Source organism: Vulpes lagopus, chromosome 5, assembly GCF_018345385.1.
Source record: "Vulpes lagopus strain Blue_001 chromosome 5, ASM1834538v1, whole genome shotgun sequence".
In the NCBI taxonomy this organism is placed as follows: Eukaryota; Metazoa; Chordata; class Mammalia; order Carnivora; family Canidae; genus Vulpes; species Vulpes lagopus.
Window position 1 is genome coordinate 39,345,691 of NC_054828.1, and position 12,089 is coordinate 39,357,779.

Here is a 12,089-nt window from a genome sequence, read left to right on the forward strand (position 1 = left end):
GGGGCCTGGGACATGTGTCACAGTTCATTAAGTGGCATTTTAAGAAATTAATTCAGGATTCAGGGGGAGCTTTGGAGGAGTGTAGTCATGTATAAGAGGCAAATAACAATAAGGACTACGTGTTCTGGGCATTTCGCTGACCCGTGGGCTTCTGGAGGGCAATGAACAGGGGCACTGTCTGGCCCCCTAGATAAATAACAGTAACAAGAGAAATCATATTGGTTCTGTCCTGGAACCCTTGCTCTGCAGGTGGCAGCTGCATGATCCACTCAAGTCAAAAAGTAAGAAAACTCAATTAGCAGCCCTCCGCCCTCCCAGCCCTGCCCCCTCTGATGAGGGAACCTAGTAGAATGTTCTTCCCAAGCCATGGGGGTGTCTTTTGAGCTTCTGAACAGCAGTCAGGAAATGAGGCTGTTCAGTAAGTTGATACCGTGAACCACAGATCCCCCCCCGTCCCCCGCCCGAAGAGCTTTGGTGGAAAACAATCCGAGTGGATAGATCTGAATTCCCAGGAAAACCAAAGCTATTCTCCCTATTTTGTTCTAGTAGAAATTGTCATATTTTAAAGAAACACTGCATCATATGAGTGATTTTTTAAAAGATTTTATTTATTTATTCATGAGAGACACATAAAGGCAGAGACATAGACAGAGGGAGAAGCAGGCTCCCTGCAGGGGGCCTGATGCAGGACTCGATCCCAGGGGCCCCCGGGATCATGACTGAAGCCAAAGGCAGATGCTCAACGGCTGAGCCACCCAGGTGCCCCCATATGTGTGATTTTTGAATCGGATTCAAAATCGTATCTTGTGATTCAGCAAGCAGGCAGGACTTTTCCTGATAATCAGGACAAGCAAAGGTAGTTGGTACCAACTTCCCAGACCAGAGAACATCTGCCCAGCACTCTCCTCCTGGAAACATCTTGAAAACAAAATGGGTCCCAGACCCCATGGCTTCCCTTGGCTACAGCAGTCAGAGCCCTCGGAGGGCTTCAATCCTGCCACTTCTGGAGATGGAAGAAAATAGGTCCAGTGACCCTGGTTTATTTGAGTTTTAATAGAAAGTTTGCAAAGAGGGCTTCAAGATTCATCTCAGCTGAACTTAGGTTAACTTGCTTCTGGGGAGAGTCTCTGTGAAGAGGTAGGGACGGCAGGTGAGAGGAGTTGCAGGTGGGGATCTAGGCTGCCTGAACCAGCGCTGGCTGTGTGTCAGTCAGATGTGTCGTGCCACCTTCCTTTGAACTGTTGTTGTCTTAGCCGGATGACCAGAGAGTACTGATGATCTTTAAGGTCTTTTCGAATTCCAGAATAATATCATTTGATGTTTATAACTCTGTGCAATTGGACAGAAGTTCTGAATAGATCTGTTGCCCAAGAATAAACTGGTCACATCATTCCATTGCTGCAATGACCAAAGTAACAAGATTTACAAATCCTTGGCTAGTTATTTCAACAGCTGTAACCACTTACTGGCTTGACCATGCTTTGCTTGAAACAGCTTTTGAAACAATCACAGTAACTTTTTAGAAAATAAGAATAACCACCTTTGATCCATTGGTCATCACCACATTCTGAACTTGTTTGTGGACATCTCAAGACGCATAGCCCACGGATTATTTTGTAATCTGTCCTCCTTTAATGTCTATAGCACAAACTTCTGCTGCATCTTGGATGCTTCTTGTTCTATTTTATAACTCCCCTTTCTCTGTCCACTCCGTAAATGTTACTTCCTTAGCCCTCCTTCTCAGGCCTTTCCCTCTCTCACTTTATTGGCTCTCCAGGGATGATCCCACCCTCTACAATAGTGTGCAATAAACGTTCAGGTTTCTGCGGTGTAAAACTCTCATCCCTGCTGATTACAAGCTACCAATCATTGTGGACCTGGGGATTCATGTGAAAAATTGGGCCTCCTGGCTGTAAGAGCCAGATCCAGCACCCACCACGCCCATCCCTTCCACTACCGCCTCCACACTGAAATCTCCCTCTCTTTGTGTGTGTCTCTCCCACTTCTGAGTTTGTTTCCCATTCAAATCTATTTGAATGTCACATCTTCTCAACATCATCCAGAGCAAAACAGACACACAATCTTCCTACAAACTTTTTCCTGTATTGCCAGTTTATCAAGGAAACCCTGGATGGGAGTGAGTGACCCAGGCTAGGGAACATGTGCCAACCTTGAACTATGGTGTGGTTGCATCTTTTGAGCAACAGGATAAAACCACATGCTGATGTGCAGGGATGGAGGTTTACCCAGCAGAGAATGGGTGTTCTGGCTCCATCAACCTGTGAAGTAGCTTCTCTTAGGGCTAGAAACAAAGGTAGGGAATGCTTTGAACTAGAATAGAGAAAGATCTAGGACCTAAGACCAGCTGAGTCAGAATCTGAGATACGGAGAAGCCTAGAGTTGTTCTGCAAGAGGAACTGCTGTTGTCACATGGAGGCAGTGAATGATGACACCAAATTTCTGATCCAGCAACAACGTGAAGGCTGATAAGGCAAGGCAAAAGGGCAGCCGATCTCTGAAGATGCCAGACTGAGGCAGAGGTTCTGGGCCTGGTTAGTCTGGAGAGGGCACATCCCGTTTTCGAGGCTGGAATGGGGCCCAGAGGCAGCAGCCACACATACGCCAACTGATCCCAGAGAGTAGGGATCTCCAAAGGGCACGAACAGTAGCAGCAGCAGCGCAGCAGCAAGATTAGAAGGTTAGAGGGCAAGGACCCAAGGGACTCATTCTGTAGCTCAACTGCGAGGCTCTGCGACACTGAGAAGTAACAGATAGGACACTCTGACGGGAGCTGGTTTCCAGCAAGTAGTTCTGGCGCCGGCTCTATGCTATAAGAATGTGGGCAGATGAAGGAAGAATAACTTTATGTCATAGTCACAGGCTGGTGGGGCCAGGGCCTTCCCCTGGATTACACTGATTCCCGTCGGGTTAGGCAGTTACTGCAAGGCCTAGGAGTCCTTGGCATTCCCTGACCTACTGCACATACTCGGTCACCAAGTACTCGGTCCGTTCTGTTGCCTGACATTGGCTTGAAGCCATCTTTTCCCTTCATGCTCATCATCCCTTCAAGCTCAGGCCTTCATCCTTTCTCACGTGGATTCACTGACAGCCTTGCAACCAGTCTCCCTAATTTCTGCCTTGCTCCCTCCAATCAGCTCACCTACCCCGTTTGCTGCAGAGTGATGATGTTCAAAGTCAAAAAAAACCCCAAACAAAAATCTGTTTAAGTCACCCCTTTGCTAAGAATGTTTCAGGATAAAATCCAAACCCCTTTAAAATGGCATTTGAGCTCCTTCTTGATCTTTCAGGCTCATCCCATGCTTCCCTTGTACCTCCAGTACAATAGGAGGGTCATCTAGATGTGGGTCATCTAGATGTGGGAGGGTGTTCTGGATCTTTTCCTTGCCTTCTTTTTTTTTTTTTTTTAAGATTTTATTTATTTATTCATGAGAGACACACAGAGAGAGAGGCAGAGACACAGGCAGAGGGAGAAACAGGCTCAATGCAGGGAGCCCAACGTGGGACTCGATCCCTGGTCTCCAGGATCAGGCCCTGAGCTGAAGGCGGCGCTAAACCACTGAGCCACCCGGGCTGCCCTTTCCCTTGCCTTCTTATTGTAATAATATAGTTTTATTTTTTTATAATAAATTTATTTTTTATTGGTGTTCAATTTGCCAACTTACAGAATAACACCCAGTGTTCATCCCGTCAAGTGCCCCCCTCAGTGCCCGTCACCCATTTACCCCCACCCCCCGCCCTCCTCCCCTTCCACCACCCCTAGTTCGTTTCCCAGAGTTAGGAGTCTTTATGTTCTGTCCCCTTTCTGATATTTCTCACACATTTCTTCTCCCTTCCCTTATATTCCCTTTCACTGTTATTTATATTCCTCAAATGAATGAGAACATATAATGTTTGTCCTTCTCCAATTGACTTACTTCATCCAGCATAATACCCTCCAGTTCCATCCACGTTGAAGCAAATGGTGGGTATTTGTCGTTTCTAATGGCTGAGGAATATTCCATTGTATACATAAACCACATCTTCTTTATCCATTCTTTATCCATCTTCTTTATCCATCTTCTTTGTCCATCTTTTGATGGACACCGAGGCTCCTTCCACAGTTTGGCTATTGTGGACATTGCTGCTAGAAACATCAGGGTGCAGGTGTCCTGGCGTTTCACTGCATCTGTATCTTTGGGGTAAATCCCAGCAGTGCAATTGCTGGGTCGTAGGGCAGGTCTATTTTTAACTCTTTGAGGAACCTCCACACAGTTTTCCAGAGTGGCTGCACCAGTTCACATTCCCACCAACAGTGTAAGAGGGTTCCCCTTTCTCCGCATCCTCTCCAATATTTGTTGTTTCCTGCCTTGTTAATTTTCCCCATTCTCACTGGTGTGAGGTGGTATCTCATTGTGGTTTTGATTTGTATTTCCCTGATGGCAAGTGATGCAGAGCATTTTCTCATGTGCATGTTGGCCATGTCCATGTCTTCCTCTGTGAGATTTCTCTTCATGTCTTTTGCCCATTTCATGATTGGATTGTTTGTTTCTTTGGTGTTGAGTTTAATAAGTTCTTTATAGATCTTGGATACTAGCCCTTTATCTGATATGTCATTTGCAAATATCTTCTCCCATTCTGTAGGTTGTCTTTTAGTTTTGTTGACTGTATCCTTTGCTGTGCAAAAGCTTCTTATCTTGATGAAGTCCCAATAGTTCATTTTTGCTTTTGTTTCTTTTGCCTTCGTGGATGTATCTTGCAAGAAGTTACTGTGGCCAAGTTCAAAAAGGGTGTTGCCTGTGTTCTCCTCTAGGATTTTGACGGAATCTTGTCTCACATTTAGATCTCTCATCCATTTTGAGTTTATCTTTGTGTATGGTGAAAGAGAGTGGTCTAGTTTCATTCTTCTGCATGTGGATGTCCAATTTTCCCAGCACCATTTATTGAAGAGACTGTCTTTCTTCCAATGGATAGTCTTTCCTCCTTTATCAAATATTAATTGACCATAAAGTTCAGGGTCCACTTCTGGTTCTCTATTCTGTTCCATTGATCTATGTGTCTATTTTTTTTTAATTTTTATTTATTTATGATAGTCACAGAGAGAGAGAGAGAGGCAGAGACACAGGCGGAGGGAGAAGCAGGCTCCATGCACTGGGAGCCTGATGTGGGATTCGATCCCGGGTCTCCAGGATCGCGCCCTGGGCCAAAGGCAGGCGCCAAACCGCTGCACCACCCAGGGATCCCCTATGTGTCTATTTTTGTGCCAGTACCACACTGTCTTGATGACCACAGCTTTGTAGTCCAACCTGAAATCTGGCATTGTGATGCCCCCAGCTATGGTTTTCTTTTTTAAAATCCCCCTGGCTTTCGGGGTCTTTTCTGATTCCACACAAATCTTAAAATAATTTGTTCTAACTCTCTGAAGAAAGTCCATGGTATTTTGATAGGGATTGCATTAAACAATGCAATTGTTTATTGGTGTTCAATTTATGCCATTAAATTGACATTTTCACAATATTAATTCTTCCAATCCATGAGCATGAAATATTTTTCCATCTCTTTGTGTCTTCCTCAATTTCTTTCAGAAGTGTTCTATAGTTTTTAGGGTATAGATCCTTTACGTCTTTGGTTAGGTTTATTCCTAGGTATCTTATGCTTTTGGGGGCAATTGTAAATGGGATTGACTCCTTAGTTTCTCTTTCTTCAGTCTCATTGTTAGTGTATAGAAATGCCACTGACTTCTGGGCATTGATTTTGTATCCTGCCACGCTACCAAATTGCTGTATGAGTTCTAGCAATCTTGGGGTGGAGGCTTTTGGGTTTTCTATGTAGAGTATCATGTCACCGGCGAAGAGGGAGAGTTTGACTTCTTCTTTGCCAATTTGAATGCTTTTAATGTCTTTTTGTTGTCTGATTGCTGAGGCGAGGACTTCCAGTACTATGTTGAATAGCAGTGGGGAGAGTGGACATCCCTGTCTTGTTCCTGATCTTAGGGGAAAGGCTTCCAGTGCTTCCCCATTGAGAATGATATTTGCTGTGGGCTTTTTGTAGATGGCTTTTAAGATGTTGAGGAATGTTCCCGCTATCCCTACACTCTGAAGAGTTTTGATCAGAAATGGATGCTGTATTTTGTCAAATGCTTTCTCCGCATCTAATGAGAGGATCATATGGTTCTTGGTTTTTCTATTGCTGATATGATGAATCACATTGATTGTTTTATGAGTGTTGAACCAGCCTTGTGTCCCGGGGATAAATCCTACTTGGTCATGGTGAATAATTTTCTTAATGTACTGTTGGATGCTATTGGCTAGTATCTTGTTGAGAATTTTTGCATCCATGTTCATCAGGGATATTGGTCTGTAATTCTCCTTTTTGGTGGGGTCTTTGTCTGGTTTTGGAATTAAGGTGATGCTGGCCTCATAGAACGAATTTGGAAGTACTCCATCTCTTTCTATCTTTCCAAACAGCTTTAGTAGAATAGGTATGATTTCTTCTTCAAACATTTGATAGAATTCCCCTGGGAAGCCATCTGACCCTGGACTCTTGTGTCTTGGGAGGTTTTTGATGACTGCTTCAATTTCCTCCCTGGTTATTGGCCTGTTCCGGTTTTCTATTTCTTCCTGTTCTAGTTTTGGTAGTTTGTGGCTTTCCAGAAATGCGTCCATTTCTTCTAGATTGCCTAATTTATTGGCATAAAGCTGCTCATAATAAGTTTTTAAGATCATTTGTATTTCCTTGGTATTGGTGGTGATCTCTCCTTTCTCATTCATGATTTTATTCATTTGAGTCTTCTCTCTCTTCTTTTTAATAAGGCTGGCCAATGGATTGTCTATCTTCTTAATTATTTCAAAGAACCAACTCCTGGTTTTGTTGATCTGTTCCACAGTTCTTCTCGTCTCGATTTCGTTGAGTTCTGCTCGAATCTTTATTAACTCTCTTCTTCTGCTGGGTGTAGGATCTATTTGCTGTTTTTTCTCTAGCTCCTTTATGTGTAAAGTTAGCTTTTGTATTTGAGTTCTTTCCAGTTTTTGAATGGATGCTTGTATTGTGATGTATTTCCCCCTTAGGACTGCTAATAATATAGTTTTAAATTGTCATGCCTTTCTTCCATACTCCTTCCTTCCAATTGTTCTTTTTACCTTCTTCTTCCTCCATTTATTGCTTAAATGGTCATTTCCCCGAGGTACTTTCCTTAGGTCTCTTTTCTGTCTTCCGGGAAAATGTAACTTATTCCCGGGGTCTCTGCTTCCATCTAATGCTGGGTCCTCCTAAATCTCTGCCTCCAGGTCAGACTGTACTCCTCAACACCTCTGCAGAATGTCTCCCAGCTACCTTAAACTCCACATTTCTGAAATAGAGCTCTCCCACCTTCAGATGAGTGCTCCTTCCTGTATTCTCTACCTTAGTTTACGTCTCTGTTTGGAACTTGTATCTGCTATTTACAGCCACCTAACAAATCATCCCCAAACACTGGCTTAATACAACAGCCCTTCGTTATTGGCTAACAGGTCTATGGGTCAGCTAGCATTACTCTGCCCTGACCCAGAACTCAGCTGATCATGGCTGGGCTCTCTCACATGTCTGGAGTCTCTGCTGAGACACCTGCTGCAACTGGCCCATATGGTCTATCCTCCAACAGGTTAGCTTAGGTTTATTCACATAGCAGAGGTGCAGAGTTCTAAGACAGAAAGTGGAAACCATTCGAGGCTTCTGGAAGCCTAAGATGTGAACTAACATACTATTGTTTCCATTGCATTCTATCAGTAAGAAGTCACAAAGCCAGCCCAGGGTCAAGGAATGGAGAAATACACAACACCTTTTAATGGAAAAAGCTGCAAAGTCAAATTGCAAGTGGTGTGGATACACAGAGTGGTGGAGAAGGGCAGGACTTTTGCAATCTACACAGAAGTAATCCTAGATACCTCCATATTGAGGATATGGTGGTGGTGGTGGTGGTGATGGGGGTAGTGACGATAGTGGTATGTTGTGGTGAAGGCAGCTAGCTAATGTTTACTGAGTGTGTAGCCCACACACCCTGCTCTGAGCTAATGTCAAGGAAAAGACAAATCTTGCATTCTGTTTAAAGTTGATCATTAAAATCACCTTTTATTTTATTTATATGGGAGTTTCAACTTTATTATGAGATGATAGAGAACACGTGAAAATTTAACCTAAATTTTATGGCAACCAATATAGAAATACAGTAATTACTACTTTTTCTTTATTTAACAATAAAACAAACATGGTTACTAATCTAATGCTTCGTATTCCTAAAAGACCTTGGGTTAATAACTTTTCATTCTTACAAACAACTAAATCGATGTCAAAATTCCTCATTCATCATTATGTGCTTGTCCCATAATGAAAGGGCTGCTTTAGGGATGCCTGGGTGGCTCAGCAGTTGAGCATCTGCCTTCGGCTCAGGACGTGATCCCAGATCCCAGGATCAAGTCCCACATCAGGCTCCCTGCGTGGGCCCTGTTTCTCCCTCTGACTGTGTCTTTGCCTCTCTCTCTGTGTGTCTCTCATGAATAAATAAATAAAATCCTTCTTTTTTTAAATGGAAGGCCTACTTTGAGCAAGAATGGCTTGAAAACATAGTTGCATGGTTTAGTAAACTTATTTCACAAGGATTAAATTAAAAGAAAGCATTTGTCATTTAACGGCGCCTTTGATTTACTAATCCCTTGCCCTGGAGTGGACTAACTATGGCTTTCAGGAATTTCTGGATATTTTCTCCTATACTTTTCATCAGCTAAACATGGGCAAAGAAAACTGAAAGATATACTCTTGTCAAGATATTCCATCTAGAATAGGATACAAAATATACAAAATTTATATGTATTCCACAATTATAAGTATTCACAAAAATAATAGAAAACAAGTACTCATCAGACTTTAAAAGAAGTTTCTCATTCTTGCAAGTTTATTTATTTATTTTTTAAATTTATTTATTTATGATAGACAGAGAGAGAGAGAGGCAGAGGGAGAAGCAGGCTCCATGCCGGGAGCCCGACGTGGGACTTGATCCCGGGACTCCAGGATCGCGCCCTGGGCCAAAGGCAGGCGCCAAACCACTGAGCCACCCAGGGATCCCCTTGCAAGTTTAATAAAGTAATAAATAAATACCTTTTAATAATAAAATTGTAGCCTCTGGTTTTGACTCTATAAAGCTATTAAATTATGTAATTAATTTATATTATTAAATTATAGGGCAGCCCCGGTGGCTCAGCGATTTAGCACCGCCTTTGGCCCAGGGTGATCCTGGAGACCTGGGATCGGGTCCCACATCGGGCTGCCTGGATGGAGCCTGCTTCTCCCTCTGCCTGTGCCTCTGCCTCTCTCTCTCTCTGTGTCTTTCATGATTAAATAAATAAAATCTTAAAATAAATAAATAAATAAAGTATAACATTAATTTTATAATCAATCTAAAAGCATATCATAATTTGCATATTTATTTTATTAATTATATAATCTATATATTGGTATTAATTGTGAATTAACAATCATATTGATCATAAATAATAATATATTAATACATTAATAGTATGTATTGATTTTTATTATATTATTATATTAATTTCAGAAAATAAATCTATATAAATATATATTGATCATATATTAGTTATATTATATATTAGGTTTATTCCCAATAGATACTTTATGTTATTTCATTTGGTTTTCATAGTAACTCTAGAAGGAAGTTATTTTTATTAATTCCTTAATTTGTAATGAAAGTTTGGAATGGTAAAATATGTAGTTCAAGGCCACACAGTTACTATGTGATAGGGCCAGTTTTTAAATTCATACAGCTTGACTCCAGGGCCACTCTTGCACAAAATGCTAGATTGGCACCTCTTTCTCCTTTATTTTCCACATCTAAATGATTTGCCAATTCTACCTCTTTTCCATTTATTGGCCTAACTGCTTCTATCCAATGCCACTGGCCCTGACTTTGATTGAGAGCTCATAAATTCTCTCTCTCTCTCTTTTTTTAAGATTTTATTTATTTATTCATGAGAGACAGAGAGAGAGAGAGGCAGAGACACAGGCAGAGGGAGAAGCAGGCTACATGCAGGGAGCCCGACATGGGACTCGATCCCCGGTCTCCAGGATCAGGCCCTGGGCTGAAGGCAGGTGCTAAACCACTGAGCTACGCAGCAGTACCAAGAGCTCATAAATTCTTGCCTAGATTATTCCTTAAGCTTCCTGATTAGTCTCCTTATTTCTAGTTCTGCAGCTACAGGACAAATCTGGTAACTTCCTTCTGTTATTTAAAACACTTTGAGGAGTAACATACAAGTTAAAACTACAGTGAGATTCCATTACTCCATTAGCCAGCTTGGCCTGCCATAGCAAGATACTGCAGACTAAGTGGCTTAAACAACAGATATTTATTTTCTCACAGTTCTGGAGTCTGGAAGTTCAAGATCCAGGTGCCAGCAGGGTTTACTTCTGATGAGGACTCTCTTCCTGGCTTGCAGATAGCTGCCCTTCTGACTGTGTCTTCACATGTCCTTTCCTCTGTGTGTGTGCACAGACTGAGAGAGAGCTCTCTGGTGTCTCTTCCCCTTTTTATATGGACACTGGTCTAATCAGATTAGGTCCCCTTGTTATGACCTCATTAAACTTTAATTACCTCTGTAAATGTTATATCTCCAAATACAGTCACACTGAAGATTAGGGCTTCAACACATTGATTTGGCAGGTTGGGGGTAAGGTGAGGCACAAATCAGTCCATAAAAACTGCACATACACATACCCACCAGAATAGCTAAAATGAAAAGGGTAAACAATACCAGTCATTGGAAACAAACAACTGAAGTTCTCATACACTGCTGCTGGGACTTTAAATTAGTCTGATCACTTTGTAAAACCGGTGATCCAATAAAGTTGAATAGATACTGAGTTTATAACCCAGATGATCCACTCCTAGGTATTTTATCCCATGGAAATGCGTACATATACTCACCAAAAGACGTATGCAAGAACATTCACAGCAGCACTATTCATAACAGCCTCATACTGGAAACAACTCAAATGTTGACATGTAGTAGAAAGTAGAAATCAATTATGGCAAATGCATATAATGGAATATAATACAACCAGATATTGAATGAACTGCAGCTCCACGTGATGGAGTGGACAATGTTCAGAAACATAAGGCTGGCTGATAGAATCCAGACAGAAGAGTACATATTTTTAAATTCCACTTAAATAATGTTCAAAACAAGCAAAACAAATCTATTGTGTTAGAAGTTCAGCGGGTGGTCCCCCTTGAAGAGGGAAGTAGTAACTAGAAGGCAAGGAGATGGACCTTCAGGGGTTCTTGTTACATTGCGATCAAGTTTCTGGTTACCCAGCTGTGTTCAGGTCATGAAAATTCATCAGGCTGAACACTTATCATATGTGCATGTTTCTGCATATATTTTACATTTCGATAACTTTTTTTCTTAAAATAGAAATATTTTGAGGATTCCATAGCATATGAGAATAAAGTCCCAATACTTCAGCCTGGCCTAATGCCCCTTGTGACCTGGGCACAGGCCAGCCTTTCCAGCCTTTCCAGCCCTATCTGCACTAATCCTGGCTTACACCCCAGCCAAAATAAGCCATCACCAAATATCTACAATGCATCATGTTCTTTTGTGCTCTCTCCCTGCCCGAATACCATTCTCATTTCATCTATAACTCCTTTTAAAATTTTGATCAGACTTCATTCTCCACCAGGAAGTTTTTCCTCACCTCATTCAACCCAGACTGAGTTAGGAGTGCCTGGTCTGTCCTCCTTTATCACTCTATGCCCTCATTACCCTTAGTCCATCGCACTGTCATTTTCGGTTTCTAAATCTATCTTCACCAACGAACTGTGAATGTGATGAGGGCAAGGATTGGGTCCTTTATCTCTGCATACACAGCATCTAGTGCAGGGACCAGCAAAATCACAAATCCCAACTGATTAATAAAGAGATTAATGAAATTTAGCTTATGTCTTGATTCTGGTTTAGAGCATTTCTTCAGTCATCCCAGCAAAAAAGAGTTGAAGAAGAAGAAGAGGAGGAGGAGGAGGAGGAGGAGGAGGAGGGAGAAAA